The 16125-nt window shown below is 39.8% G+C and overlaps 1 pseudogene; it reads left to right on the top strand.

The window, feature by feature from the left end:
- The first annotated feature begins 7458 nt into the window (after positions 1-7458).
- LOC121482528 lies at positions 7459-15521 on the top strand (annotated as a pseudogene).
- The last annotated feature ends 604 nt before the right edge of the window (positions 15522-16125 follow it).

The raw sequence follows: 16125 nt of genomic DNA on the forward strand, positions 1-16125 counted from the left end.
TTTTCCTGTGAACAATGCCATTAGTATTTTGGTGGAATTGCATTGAATATGTAGATCACTTTGTGTAGTACAGAATTTTAACAATATTAAGTTTTCTAATCTATGAACATGGGATAACTTTCCACATATCTGTATCTTCTTTCCTCATCAGTGTTTTGTAGTTTTCAAGCATACATCTTTTACCACCTTAGTTAAAGGTTATTCCAAAACATTTTATTCCTTATGTTTCTCTTGGAGATGGCATTGTTTTCCTAATTTGATTTTCAGACAGTTCCTTAGTATACAGACATCAACTAATTTTCATATCTTGATTTTGTTACCTGATACTTTACCAAATCTATTACTAGTTTTAACAGTGTTTTTGGATCCCTGGAATTTTCTACATATACGATCATGCCATCTGAAAACAGGTAATTTTGCTTCCGTCTTTCTGACTTGGATCCTTGCCTTTCTGTTCCCTTGCCTAAATGCTCTGGCGAGGTGATAGCCATTGTGGTTTTGATTTGCATTTTCCTGATGATTTATGATGTTGAGCATCTTTTCATGTGTCTGTTGGCCATCTTCTTTGTGTTCTCTGGAGAACAAAATATCTATTCAGTCCTCTGTCCATTTTTTAAAAAAATTATTTATTCATGAGAGACACAGAGGAAGAGGCAGAGACACAGGCAGAGGGAGAAGCAGACTCCCTGTGGATAGCCCAATGTGGGACTCAATCCCAGGATCCTGGGATCATGATCCAAGCCAAAGGCAGATGCTCAACCAAATTTTTAATTGGGTAAGAGGCAGATGTCCCCAGTTCATGTTGTGCCTGCTTGCCACTCTAAAATCTGATTTCTGATCGCAATTATGAATTTAAGAGGATGTAAGAAATCTGACCTTTGCTGGCTTCCCTGATGCAAGTGAGAACCATGTCATCTATGCATTCAGACATTTACTAAAAACGATTGCTGAGCACCTAATATGTGTGTCTCATCATGTTCTGAAAAATAGGAATACAGTGGTCAAGAAAAGAAACTGAGTTTCTACTTTCATAAATGTACATTTTGTTGGGGGACATAATAAAATGTATAAAGAGAAAAATATTACATGTTCATGGATTGGAAGAATAAATATTATGAAATTATTTGTGCTACCCAGAGCAATCTACACATTCAAAGCAAACTCTACCAAAATACCTTGGATATTTTTCACAGAGTTGGAACAAGTGATCCTAAGATTTGTATGTAACTAGAAAAGACCCTGAATAGCTACAGAAATGTTGAAAAAGAAAACAAAAGTTGGAGGCATTACAAGCTATATTACAGAGCTGTGATCATCAAAACAATATGGTACTGGCCCAAAAACAGTCACATAGACCAATGAAACAGAATAGAGAACTCAGAAGTGGACCCTCAACTCTATGGTCAACTAATCTTTGACAAAGCAGGAAAGAATACCTAATGGAAAACAGAGAGTCTCTTCAATAAATGGTGTTGGGAAAATTGGATAGCCACATGCAGAAGAGTGAAATTGGACCATTCTCTTACACCATACACAAAGATAAACTCAAAATGGATGAGAAAACCAAATGTGAGACATAAATCCATCGAAATCCTAAAAAGGCAGCAATCTTTTTGACCTCAGTCGCAGCAACTTCTTGCAAGACACGTCTCTCAGGGTAAGGGAAAGGAAAGCAAAAATGAACTACAGGAGCACTGGGTGTTATGCTATATGTTGGCAAATTGAACTCCAGTAAAAACAATCCAGTCAAGAAATGGGCAGAAGACATGAACAGACATTTCTTCAGAGAAGATGTGTACACATGTACACATGGCCAACAAGTGCATGAGAAACTGCTCCACATCACTTGACATCAGGGAAATACAAATCAAAACCACAATGATATACCACTTTACACTGGTGGGAATGGCAAAAATTAACAAGACAGGAAACAACAAATGTTGGCGAGAATGTGGAGAGTTGGGAGCCCTCTTCCTAACAACACTGTTGCTAGGAATGCACGGTGGTGCAGCCACTCTGGAAAAGAGTATAGACGTTCCTTAAGAAGTTAAAAATAGAACTACCCTACAACTCAGCAATTACACTACTGGATATTTACCCCAAAGGTACAGATGTAGTAAAATGAAGGGGCACCTACACCCTAATGTTCATAAGAGGAATGTCCACAGTAACCAAACTGTGGAAGGAACTGGGATGTCCTTCAACAGATAAATGGATAAAGAAGTTGTGAGATATATATATATATATATATATATATATATATATATATATATATATAATGGAATATTACTCAGCCATCAGAAAGGATGAATATCTATCATTTCCATTGACATGGATGGAACAGGAAAGTACTGTGCTGATGGAAATAAGTCAATTGGAGAACAAAAATTATCATATGGTTTCAGTCATATGTCGAATATAAGAAGTAGTGTGAGTGACCATAAGAGAAGCAAGGGAAACTTAGTGAGGAAAAATTAGAGAGGGAGACAATCAATGAAAGACTCTTAACTATAGGAAACAAAATAAGGATTGCTGAAGGAGATGTGGGTGGGGTATGGGGTATGGGGCATTGAGGAGGGCATGTGATGTGATGAGTACTATATGGGATATTATACTATATGTTGGCATATTGAATTTAAATAAAAAATGCAAAAAAGGGGAAAAAAGTAAACACAAAGGACACTTTCAGATAAATATGCAATGGGATAGAAATTTACCAGTTATTATTACTACCCTTAGACTTTTGGGGGATGTGTGGCTTTTGGATTCAGTCCTAAACTACAAGAAAGAGCCAGCCATATGGAAATCTGAAGTAAGAGTCCATTTCAAGGTATCCCAGAATGGAGTGGGTTGGGCATGCTTTATGAACAGAACAAATCCCATGTGGTGAATCCATAGTGAGTGAAGGGGAGAATGGCAGGAGATGAGGTCCAAAGAAATAGGGATCTAATGATGCAGGGCCATAGGTGAGTAGTTAAATTTTATTCTTAGAGAAAAGAGAAGCCATAATATTTTATTCTGGCAAGTGATGGGAACTAATTTAGGCTTATGGATGGCCACACTGTCTGCTATTTGGAGAGAAAATTGTCACTGACCATAGCAGTTTTGCCATTTGCCCACACCAAAGGTCATCATCCCCTCACTCAGTTTTTGACAGACACTTTGCTGTGTGAAAGAAAATATTATATCCACAAGTGTTGGGAGTGATTCCTGGGAATGCTGCTTAAGTGGGATTTACTCAGCTGAAAAAGTCCCCTATTTTCCCTTTTGCATTGCCATTTTTATCAGCCACACAACCCTGGCATGATAGCTGGACTTCTAGTAGTCACTTACAATTGTGACAGAACCCTGATGCCTGAATCCATGTGCACAGGTGGTGGAGCAGAAAGACTGGTACCTGGGTCCCTCATGACTCTGTGGAGCTTTCCTACTTTCCCCAGACAGGCAGCCTCCAGACTTATTTTACGTAAGAGAAAACAAACAAACAAACACACTTCTATTTCACTTTAGCCATTATTCTATGCAAACAAAGATACTCAATACTGAAATAAGGGTGAAAGCCATTACAGCAATCCAGGAAAGAGAAGAAGGTGACTTTGGACAAGAGTGATAGCCTTGGAGTTGGAGAAGAGTAATCTAATGCTAGATATAATTTGAAGGTGGAGCCACAGGATGATGACAAAGATTGGATGTGTGGCGAATGATGATAACATTTACCAAAACAGGAGAGACAGAAGCAAATTGCATGGGAAACTGAGAGTTCTATTTTGGGCCTGCCAATTTTCTGATGCTTTGTGTCCAATGTGCAGATGCTGAAGAGGCACTTAGAAATATCTCAGGGCAGAGGTAGAGCAAGAGGTAAAGATTTGGTAGTTATGAGCATAGAGATGGTATTTAAGACACAGGACAAGATGTTCTCACCTGGGGTGACTGTAGGAAGAGAAGACAGCTAGAGATAGATACCTAGGGCACCCTCACATTTAAATGTCCAGTATGGGAGCAGGGACCAGCAAAACTGACTGAGGAAGAGGGGCCAAGCAGATGGGAAGATATGGCAGCAGAGGCGAACTGATAGGAGCAAAGGTGGAGGCAGACAGATCGGAGCAAAGAGGGAGAGATGGAGACAGAAACAGTCAGAGACAAGACAATGACCACAGACAGGGACAGGGACAGAGACAGGCTGAAAGAGAGAGAGAGTCAAAAGGAGACAGAACAGAGACAGGCAGACAGAGAAAATGGATGAAAGAAAGAGAAAATGAATGAGAGACAGAGTCACATACACACAGTACAAGAGACAGAGGGAGACTCAGATTGTCAGAGGTCAAAGACTGTCAGACAGGGACAGTCAGAGATAGAGTGGCAGGTAGTAAAATCGAGTCAAAGAGAGATGGACAGAATTGAGAGAGACAGAAGGAGATGCACACAGCAAGAGTGATAAAAAGATAAGAGAGAGAGAGAGACAGAAAGATAGAGAGAACCATATACAACATCATTGTGACTGCTAGAATTACTTTCTATTAATTTTAGCTGCTATCTACACCACACTCTGCAGTCCACAAGTATCATACTCTTATTCCAGTTACCTCACTCCCTCTTTCAGAGGCAGAAGGGTTTCATTTTTTATGGGCTGAATTATGCCCCCCCAAAACATGGGTTGAAGTTCTAGTCCCCAGAATCTCAGCCATAACTGGAGATATGGTGTTTGCAGAGGTAAGTAATTTAAAATAAGGTCATTCACATTATGTGATGAGCACTGGGTGGAAAATTGAATTTAAATAAAGAAAAAAATATTTAAAAAATAAAATGAGGCCATTATGCTAGGTTAAATAAGTCAATCAGAGAAAGACAATTATCATATGGTTTCACTTATATGCAGTATATGAGATATAGTAGAGAGGACCATAAGGGAAGGAGAGGAAACTGAGTGGGAAAAATCAGAGAGGGAGACAAACCATGAGAGACTCTTCACTCTGAGAAACAAACTGAGCATTGCCGAAGGGGAGATGGGTGCAGGGATGGGGTAACTGGATGATGGGCATTAAAAAGGTCACATGATGTGACGAGCTCTGGGTATTATACAAAGCTGATTATTAAAAAAAATACATCAGACAATAATGATGTACTATATGTTGGAAAATTGGATTTAAATTAAAAACAAATGTAAATTTTAATGGAAAAAAATTAAAATAAAATAAGGCCATTAGGGCAGGCTCTAATCCAATATGACTGGTGTTTTTATAAGAAGTGGAAATTGGGAGAAAGATGTGTACAGAGGGAAGGCGACACAAAGGCACAGGGAGAAGACAGCCATCCAATAGTTGAGGAGAGCAGTGTAGAACAGATCTTTCCTTCAGGGCACTCAGAAAGAACCAACCACAGTGACACTTTGATCTCAGACTTCTAGACTCTGGAACTGTGAGAAAATAACTTTATCCTGTTTAACCAGCCAGCTTATACTTTTTTATGGTAGCTCTAGGTAACTTGTGTATTCTGATTGTTTAACCTTAATGCAAGAACTTTCCTTGGATCACTCTGATCTCTCTGAAACTCTTTTATGATGTCCGAACTTGCCAGTCTCCATAGGCAGGTCAAACATCAAGACAAGACAAGGGGTATTTTCCAGGTAGTCATGTAGTCACTACCTCCCAAGGGCTTATAGAATCCAATCTCTTTCCTGAAGTCAAGTCAGCATAACTAGCCAAACTTAGAGCTGGCTCATACCTGTCAGCTAGCAAGGCATATAGCATGCTATGTTAGCATAGATACTGCAGCAGATGTGCCTTTGGAATGGTTCATACCTCTGCAATGCTATGGAAAAAATTGGGATTTCTTTCCTAGCTGCTGCTTATATTCCCATTAAGCACTGAAAGCAAGTTTGAGCTTTACTAGATGCCTTGCTCCTTTTTAAGGAATGGCATGCCTTTAAGCTGGAAGCTCATATGAGAACACACCAATGAAGTTGAAAATATTTTGGCTGAGCACTATTCTAAAGAGGCTTCCTCTCACCCAAGTCCAATAGGTTCAGTAAATTTAAAGACAATCTGATCACTGTGGATCACTTCTATGAAACCTTGAGCAAACTTCAATCACAAACACCAGTTTCTTAAAAAATATATTGGGAGAAATTTGAGTTTACCCTCTGATAAGGTAGGTTACAGAACCACCAAGACAGATTTTGGCTCTCCGCACCCTCTGAAGTGGAGACTGGGAAAACTAGACCAAATGAAAACAAAAATGATAACTTGTATATTATGACCCATGAAGTCAACGACTTGAAAAGTATTCTGGGGCAACATTAGGGAAAATCTTAATTGGATGTAAGAGGATATCCCCAGTGAATATTGCACTTGCCAGGCTCACAACCCTGGAAAATCTGTGAAGGTGGGACATGGACAGGAACCACATCCTTAAAACTATTTGAATATTTGCAAATAGAATTTACATGACTCACCATAACTGTCTGTCTTTCCCCTAGATGGTTAGAAGCTTCCACTTGCCAAAAGACAATAGCCCTTACCTTGGCTCAGAAATCTACTACATTTTTGTTTGTTTTTCCTATTTAGGGAATACCTAGCTTATCTTTCCAGTGACAGAAGTATTTTTCTTACTGGGATAATAATTAAGGAAATTTGTAAGATCTTACCCATTGGCCAAAAGCCACATTTTCCTTACCATCCTTGACACTCTGAGGGGAGGAGATAGGCTATCTATCTATCTATCTATCTATCTATCTATCATCATCATCATCTATGTATCTATCATCTATCTATCCACATATTTGTACATCTATCTATCTACCTATCTATATCATCTATCTAATCTAATCTATCTAACCAGTGATACTACTTTAAAATGAAAACTTGCTAACCTCTCTGAAGACCCATAACTGCTACAGCCTAAGGTATTCCCAATGGTATCAATGGCCTTCCAATCATCTCCCTCTGCCAATCATAGATTTTCACTTTATGATTTTTTTCACAGACAGATAAATGAGATTAGACATAATACCCTCTATCTGAGGCTCCACTGTGTTGCAAGCAGATATAGACAAATTCTTTAAGGGATTAATGTAATATATTCAGACTTATTCCCAATAGGTATAAGCCACCCTTCTGGAGAAGCTGTTTCCTGAAAATCTGCACAACTGAAAACCAAGAATCTTTGTCTCCTGAAAGAGACACCAATCAAAGATCCACTGGATTCTCATTGAAAAGGCCCTTAACTTGCTCTTTATCACCACTTTGCAGTCAAGCTACAAGGAATAGATCTTTGGATTCACGTTTTCCAGATAAGAAAATGTCGACCTCAGACTGATTGTATTTCTACTTTAACTGGAAACTTTATTTTATTTTTTTTTAACTGGAAACTTTAAAATGAGGGTTTCTTCATATGCCTCAAAAGCATAAGACTACAGGAAGAAGACAACTTTACCAAGAAAATCAGAACAAGTAAATGACCATGGGTAGTGAATAGCTGCCACAGAAGACAATGGAATAAGATCTTTGTTTCAACTTCACCACATTGTTTTATATACTAACTCTGCTACTCATTATGTATATCCTTAAGTTTGAATTTGTGCATCTCTGCAGTCACCTCCAAGTGCTGATCAAGATCTTACCAAAACTCTCCATCATGCTATTTTTCCTTCCTTTCTCTTCCTGTCACTTTCGTCTCACTTCCCAGACACACAAAGCCTCTGTCATTTTCTAAGCCAGGCCTACATCTGTGAAGTTAATGTCACACTGGTGCTTTGTCTCATCCTTGCTGTGGGATCAGTGGTCCCTTTGCAAATATTTATCCTTTACTCTGCTTTGAATCTCTCTGTCATCACCACTGCAGGTTAGAATGCAACCCCTCCCCAGGTAGGACTGCAACAATAACTTCCATAATAAACATCCCTTACACTGAACACTTTCAGGAAGCAGGGTCTTGATTTTTAGAGATGTATTCTAGTCTCTAATATTTAATTTATGGAATTAGCTTGTTCTGGTGAAAACTTCCTGACAGAAGGTTCTATTGAAGAAGGAGCCTACACATAATATAGCTCAGGCAAAAAACGAAATCTCTTCTTTGATGAGTTTCTATATATCCTGGAGAGCCCCAAATGTCCCCTGGTATTCCTCTACCAATGAGATAGGATCCTGTTTCCTTGTTCAGTATTTTCCATTTTGAGATATTTAATATCACTTCTTTTGCAATGGGTTTTCCACCAGAATCAACATGTCATGAAAACCACCCCTAAATCTAAACCAAAAAAGGAAAGGAAAAGACTCATATCAACATCGTCATCATTGGACACACAGATTTGGGCAAGTTTACCACTGCTGGTCATCTGATCTACAAATGTGGTTGAGATCGACAAAATAACTATCAAAAAATTTGGGAAGCAGGCTGCTGAGATGGGAAAGGGCTCATTCAAGTATGCCTGGGTCTTGGATAAACTGAAAGCTGAACATGAATGTGGTATCACCATTGATATTTCCCCATGGAAATTTGAGACCAGAAAGTATTATGTGACCATTATTGATGCTCCAGGACACTGAGACTTTATCAAAAACATGATTACAGGCATGTCTCAGACTGACTGTGCTGTCCTGATTGTTGCTGCTGGTGTTGGTGAATTTGAAGCAGGTATCTCCAAGAATGGGCAGACCAATAAGCATGCACTTCTGACTGGGTGTAAAATAATTCATTGTTGGTATTAACAAAATGGATTCCTCTGAGCCACCCTCCATACAGAAGAGGTGTGAGGAAATCATTAAGGAAGTCAGCACCTACATTAAGAAGATTGGCTACAATCCCAACATAGTAGCATTTGTGCCCATTTCTGTTTGGAATGGTGACAACATGCTGGAGCCAAGTGCTAACATGCCTTGGTTCAAGGGATGGGAAAGACCCTGTAAAGATGGCAATGTCAGTGGAAACACACTGCTTGAAGCTCTGGATTGCATTCTGCCACCAACTCGTCCAACTGACAAGCCCTTGAATCTGCCACTCTGGGACAACTACAAAATTAGTGATGTTGGTACTGTCCGAGTGGAGACTGGTGTTCTTAAACCCGTCATGGTGGTCACCTTTGCTCCAGTCAATGTTACAACTGAAGTAAAGTCTGTTGAAATGCACCACGAATCTTTGAGTGAGACTCTTGCTGGGGACAATGTCGGCTTCAAGAGAAGATCCTTAAAGCAGCAAGAGACAAAAAATCCCTGACTTTTATGGGTTAACAGCAGACCTCTCCACAGAGACCTGGCAGGACAGAAAGGGCAGGCAGGATATATTCAGGGTCCTAAATGAGAAGAACATGCAACCAAGAATACTTTATCCAGCAAGGCTCTCATACAAAATGGAAGGAGAGATAAAGAGCTTCCAAGACCGGAAAGAACTGAAAGAATATGTGACCTCCAAACCAGCTCTGCAAGAACTTTTAAGGGGGACTCTTAAAATTCTCCTTTAAGAAGAAGTTCAGTGGAACGGTCCACAAAAACAAGGACTGAATAGATATCATGATGACACTAAACTCATACCTTTTAATAGTAACTCTGAACGTGAACGGGCTTAATGACCCCATCAAAAGGCGCAGGGTTTCAGACTGGATAAAAAAGCAGGACCCAGCTATTTGCTGTCTACAAGAGACTCGTTTTATTTTATTTTTTTTTTTTGTTTTTTTTTTTAAGAGACTCGTTTTAGACAGAAGGACACCTACAACCTGAAAATAAAAGGTTGGAGAACCATTTACCATTCAAATGGTCCTCAAAAGAAAGCAGGGGTAGCCATCCTTATATCAGATAAACTAAAATTTACCCCGAAGACTACAGTGAGAGATGAAGAGGGACACTATATCATACTTAAGGATCTATCCAACAAGAGGACTTAACAATCCTCAATATATATGCCCCGAATATGGGAGCTGCCAAATATTTAAACCGATTAATAAGCAAAGTGAAGAAATACTTAGATAATAATACACTTACACTTGGTGACTTCAATCTAGCTCTTTCTACCCTCGATAGGTCTTCGAAGCACAACATCTCCAAAGAAATGAGAGCTTTAAATGATACACTGGACCAGATGGATTTCACAGATATCTACAGAACTTTACATCCAAACTCAACTGAATCCACATTCTTCTCAAGTGCACATGGAACTTTCTCCAGAATAGACCACATACTGGGTCACAAATCGGATCTGAACCGATACCAAAAGATTGGGATCGTCCCATGCATATTCTCAGACCATAATGCATTGAAATTAGAACTAAATCACAACAAGCATTTTGGAAGGACCTCAAACACGTGGAGGTTAAGGACCATCCTGCTAAAAGATGAAAGGGTCAACCAGGAAATTAAGGAAGATTTAAAAAGATTCATGGAAACTAAAGACAATGAAGATACAACCGTTCAAAATCTTTGGGATGCAGCAAAAGCAGTCCTGAGGGGGAAATACATTGCAATACAAGCATCCATTAAAAAACTGGAAATAACTCAAATCCAAAAGCTAACCTGACACATAAAGTAGCTAAATAAAAAACAGCAAAGAGATCCTACACCCAGCAGAAGAAGAGAGTTAATAAAGATTCGAGCAGAACTCAACGAAATCGAGACCAGAAGAACTGTGGAACAGATCAACAGAACCAGGAGTTGGTGATTTGAAAGAATTAATAAGATAGATAAACCAGTAGCCAGCCTTATTAAAAAGAAGAGAGAGAAGACTCAAATTAATAAAATCATGAATGAGAAAGGAGAGATCACTACCAACACCAAGGAAATACAAACGATTTTAAAAACAGGGATCCCTGGGTGGCGCAGCGGTTTGGCGCCTGCCTTTGGCCCAGGGCGCGATCCTCGAGACCCGGGATCGAATCCCACATCAGGCTCCCAGTGCATGGAGCCTGCTTCTCCCTCTGCCTGTGTCTCTGCCTCTCTCTCTCTCTCTCTCTCTCTCTGTGACTATCATAAATAAATAAAAATTAAAAAAAAAAAGTTTAAAAAAAAACATATTATGAACAGCTATACGCAAATAAAATAAGCAATCTAGAAGAAATGGATGCATTCCTGGAAAGCCACAAACTACCAAAACTGGAAAAGTACAAAATAGAAAACGTGAAGAGGCCAATAACCAGGGAGGAAATTGAAGCAGTCATCAAAAACCTCCCAAGACACAAAAGTCCAGGGCCGGATTGCTTTCCAGGGAAATTCTATCAAACGTTTAAAGAAAAAACCATACCTATTCTCCTAAAGCTGTTTGGAAAGATAGAAAGAGATGGAGTACTTCCAAATTCGTTCTATGAGGCCAGCATCACCTTAATTCCAAAACCAAACAAAGATGCCACCAAAAAGGATAATTGTAGACCAATATCCCTGATGAACATGGATGCAAAAATTCTCAACAAGATACTAGGCAATAGGATCCAAGAGTACATTAAGAAAATTATTCACTATGACCAAGTAGGATTTATCCCCGGGAGACAAAGCTGCTTCAACACTTGTAAAACAATCAATGTGATTCATCATATCAGCAAGAGAAAAACCAAGAACCATATGATCCTCTCATTAGATGCAGAGAAAGCATTTGACAAAATACAGCATCCATTCCAGACCAAAACTCTTCAGAATGCAGGGATAGAGGGAAGATTCCTCGACATCTTAAAAGCCATCTATGAAAAGCCCACAGCAAATATCATTCTCAATGGGGAAGCACTGGGAGCCTTTCCCCTAAGATCAGGAACAAGAGAGGGATGTCCACTCTCACCACTGCTGTTCAACATTGTACTAGAAGTCCTAACCTCAGCAATCAGACAATAAAAAGACATTAAAGGCATTCAAATTGGCAAAGAAGAAGTCAAACTCTCCCTCTTCGCCGATGACATGATACTCTACATAGAAAACCCAAAAGCGGATTATAAATAATAGTGAAAGGGAATATAAAGGAAGGGAAAAGAAATGTTGGGAAATATCAGGAAGGGAGACAGAACATAAAGACTCCTAACTCGGGGAAACGAACTAGGGGTGGTGGAAGGGGAGGAGGGTGGGTGTTGGAGGGGAATGGGTGACAGACACTGAGGTGGACACTTGACGGGATGAGCACTGGGTGTTTTTCTGTATGTTGGTAAATTGAACACCAATAAAAATTAATTAAAAAAAAAGAAAACCCAAAAGCCTCCACCCCAAGATTGCTAGAACTCATACAGCAATTTGGTAGCATGGCAGGATACAAAATCAATGCCCAGAAATCAATGGCATTTCTATACACTAACAATGAGACTGAAGAAAGAGAAATTAAGGAGTCAATCCCATTTACAATTGCACCCAAAAGCATAAGATACCTAGGAATAAACCTAACCCAAGAGGCAAAGGTTCTATACCCTAAAAACTACAGAACACTTCTGAAAGAAATTGAGGAAGACACAAAGAGATGGAAAAATATTCCACGCTCATTCATAGGCAGAATTAATATTTTGAAAATGTCAATGTTACCCAGGGAATTTACACGTTTAATGCAAACCCTATCAAAATACCATGGACTTCCTTCAGAGAGTTAGAACAAGTCATTTTAAGATTTGTGTGGAATCAGAAAAGACCCCGAATAGCCAGGGGAATGTTACAAAAGAAAACCATATCTGGGGGCATCACAATGCCAGATTTCAGGTTGTACTACAAAGCTGTGGTCATCAAGACAGTGTGGTACTGGCACAAAAACAGACACATAGATCAATGGAACAGAATAGAGAACCCAGAAGTGGACCCAGAACTTTATGGTCAACTAATATTCGATAAAGGAGGCAAGACTATCTATTGGAAGAAAGACAGTCTCTTCAATAAATGGTACTGGGAATATTGGACATCCACATGCAGAAGAATGAAACTATACCACTCTCTTTCACCATACACAAAGATAAACTGAAAATGGATGAAAGATCTAAATGTGAGACAAGATTCCATCAAAATCCTAGAGAACACAGGAAACACCCATTTTGAACTTGGCCACAGTAACTTCTTGCAAGATACATCCACAAAGGAAAAAGAAACAAAAGCAAAAATGAACTACTGGGACTTCATCAAAATAAGAAGCTTTTGCATAGCAAAGGATACAGTCAACAAACCTAAAAGACAACCTACAGAATGGGAGAAGATATTTGCAAATGACGTATCAGATAAAGGGTTAGTTTCCAAGATCTATAAAGAACTTATTAAACTCAACACCAAAGAAACGAACAGTCCAGTCGTGAAATGGGCAAAAGACATGAACAGAAATTTCACAGAGGAAGACATAGACATGGCCACAAGCACATGAGAAAATTCTCTGCATCACTTGCCATGAGGGAAATACAAATGAAAACCACAATTAGATACCACCTCACCTCAGTGAGAATGGGGACAATTAACAAGGCAGGAAACCACAAATGTTGGAAAAGATGCGGAGAAAAAGGAACCCTCTTACACTGTTGGTGGGAATGTGAACTGGTGCAGCCACTCTGTAAAACTGTGTGGAGGTTCCTCAAAGAGTTATAAATAGACCTGCCCTATGACCCGGCAATTGCACTGTTGGTGATTTACCCCAAAGATACAGATGCAATGAAATGCCGGGACACCTGCACCCCGATGTTTCTATCAGCAATGTCCACAATAGCCAAACTGTGGAAGGAGCCTCGGTGTCCATCGAAAGATGAATGGATAAAGAACATGAGGTTTATGTATACAATGGAATATTACTCAGCCATTAGAAACTACAAATACCCACCATTTGCATCAACGTGGCTGGAACTGGTGGGTATTATCCTGAGGGTGAAGTAAGTCAATCGGAGAAGGACAAGCATTCTATGTTCTCATTCATTTGGGGAATATAAAAAATAGTGAAATGGAATATAAGGGAAGGGAGAAGAAATGTGTCAGAAATATCAGAAAAGGAGACAGAACATAAAGACTCCTAACTCTAGGGGTGGTGGAAGGGGAGGAGGGTGGGGGGTTGGGGTGAATGGGTGACAGGCAATGAGGGGGGCACTTGATGGGATGAGCACTGGGTGTTATTCTGTATGTTAGTAAATTGAACACCAATAAAAAATAAATTTATTTTAAAAATCCCAAAAAAATAAAAAATATATATCCCAATAAAGAAAAGCCAGGAACAGATAACTACACTGGTGAATAACAGCAACATTTATAGAAGATTTAATCCCAATCCTCAAACTCTTTCAGACCATTGAAGAGGAAAAAATATTCTTAAAGTCATTTTATGAAGCAAACATACCCTGATACCAAAGCCATATAAGGATACTGCAGAAAGAAAGAATGAAAGACAAAGAGAGAGAGAGAGAGAGAGAGAGAGAGAGAGAGAGAGAGAGCAGTGTGCAGGGGATTGCACAAGAAAAACTCTTCCCAAAACCATTGACTCACTGGATAAAAAAGAGAGCAGCTAATTATAATCTTTTTACAAGCAGCAGAGCTCAAAGTCTGAAGTTTTAGAATTCTGAGATTTTTGTCATGGTCATGCCCTGTGTGTTTAGCTGTGCTCTTTTGGGGAAGTAGGGCAGAGACCCAGGAGTGGACCGTCCTTTGGTCTGAGGATCCCCTGGGTCGACTGGGAGAGACAGTTACACTGCTTGGAGTCCATTTGGGTTATATCCACATAAGGGGATAAAAGAGATGACAGGTGCCATTGAGTGGCCATATTAATTAACAGCAGCAGAGTCACATGCTTAAGTTGGCTAATGTGGAAGTCACTTTTGACTGTGCTTTACCATAAAATATGAGCCCCTGTGTGGTCATGTGTCTGCTTTTCTGGGACAAACTGGCACCAACTTGGCATGCCTGGGTGGCCCAGTCAGCTAATAATCTACCTTTGGCTCAGGTCATAATCTCAGGGTCCTAGGATCCAGCCCCACATTGGACTCCCTGCTCAGTGAGGAGTCTGCTTCTACATCTCTCTCTTCCCTTCACTCCCCCACTTGTGCCCTCTTCTACTCTCATTCTCAAATAAATAAATTAAATCTTAAAAAAATACCTGTCATCAACCACATCTTGGTGAGACCCTCTCCCAGAACATCAGCATGGTTCTGTGCCACACCAGCTCCCTAAACTTTGCAGTTTTGAAACAAAATTGTGCACCTGAGATAAAACACAGGAGCACTGTGTCACCAGCCAGGCAGACATCTGGGACACAGACAGGGTGAAGGTGGGGTTATGATGAAAGCCTGGGACAAAAGAATGGAGATTCTTCTTCTTGAACAGTGGTGGACATGAACTATCATCTCCAGGGACGAAAGAATGGAGTGATGCCATTTCCCCCCACCATACCCCTCAGCATGGACAGAATTCAGGGAGCAACACAGTGTCTACAGTGGAAGCTGGGGCTGCTTACCCCATGTTCTGCCCCAATGCACCCTGCAGGTGCAACTGTACAAGGGAAAGTCAGCCTCAGAACCAGTGCAGCAAGCCCCTCACCTTGAAAACCAGCACAAAGCCCCCACAGGAACCAAGTCTACTGATCATAGACTGGCTGCAAAGTTTCAGATTCAGGGGAAATAGGATCTCGCATATTTGATCAAGAATACAGATATACAGACCTAGGGAACTCAGCAACTGTATAAAGTATAGTAATATTCTTATTGTCGGAGTCCCAGGAGTAGAGAGGGAAATAGGAGCAGAAGGTTTACTTGAACAAGTTATAGCTTAAAACTTCCCTAATCTGGGGGAAAAACACAGTCATTGAAATTCAGAAAACACAGAGAGCTCCCATCACATTCAACAAAAGCCAATCAGTACTGAATCATATAATAGTAAAATTTGTGACACACTCAGATAAGGAAAGAATACTGAAAGCAGGAAGGGATAAAAGTCCTTAATCTACAAGGGCAGACAAATAAGTTTTGCAAGCAGGTATCTCCAAAGAAAGTTGGCAGGCCAAAAAAGAGTGGTATGGCATGTTTGGTGTGCTGAATGGGATAAATATGCAGCCAAGAATACTTAAGTCATCAAGGCTGTCATTCAGAATAGAAAGAGAAATCAAACATTTCCCAGACAAAGAAGAAATTAAAAAACCAGCAATGCAAGGAATATGAAAAGGGACTATTTGAGAGGGAAAGAAAGACCAAAAACAAAACAAAACAAAAGACTAGAAAGGAACAAAGAA

The sequence above is a fragment of the Vulpes lagopus genome, chromosome X (assembly GCF_018345385.1).
Source record: "Vulpes lagopus strain Blue_001 chromosome X, ASM1834538v1, whole genome shotgun sequence".
NCBI classification, from domain to species: domain Eukaryota; kingdom Metazoa; phylum Chordata; class Mammalia; order Carnivora; family Canidae; genus Vulpes; species Vulpes lagopus.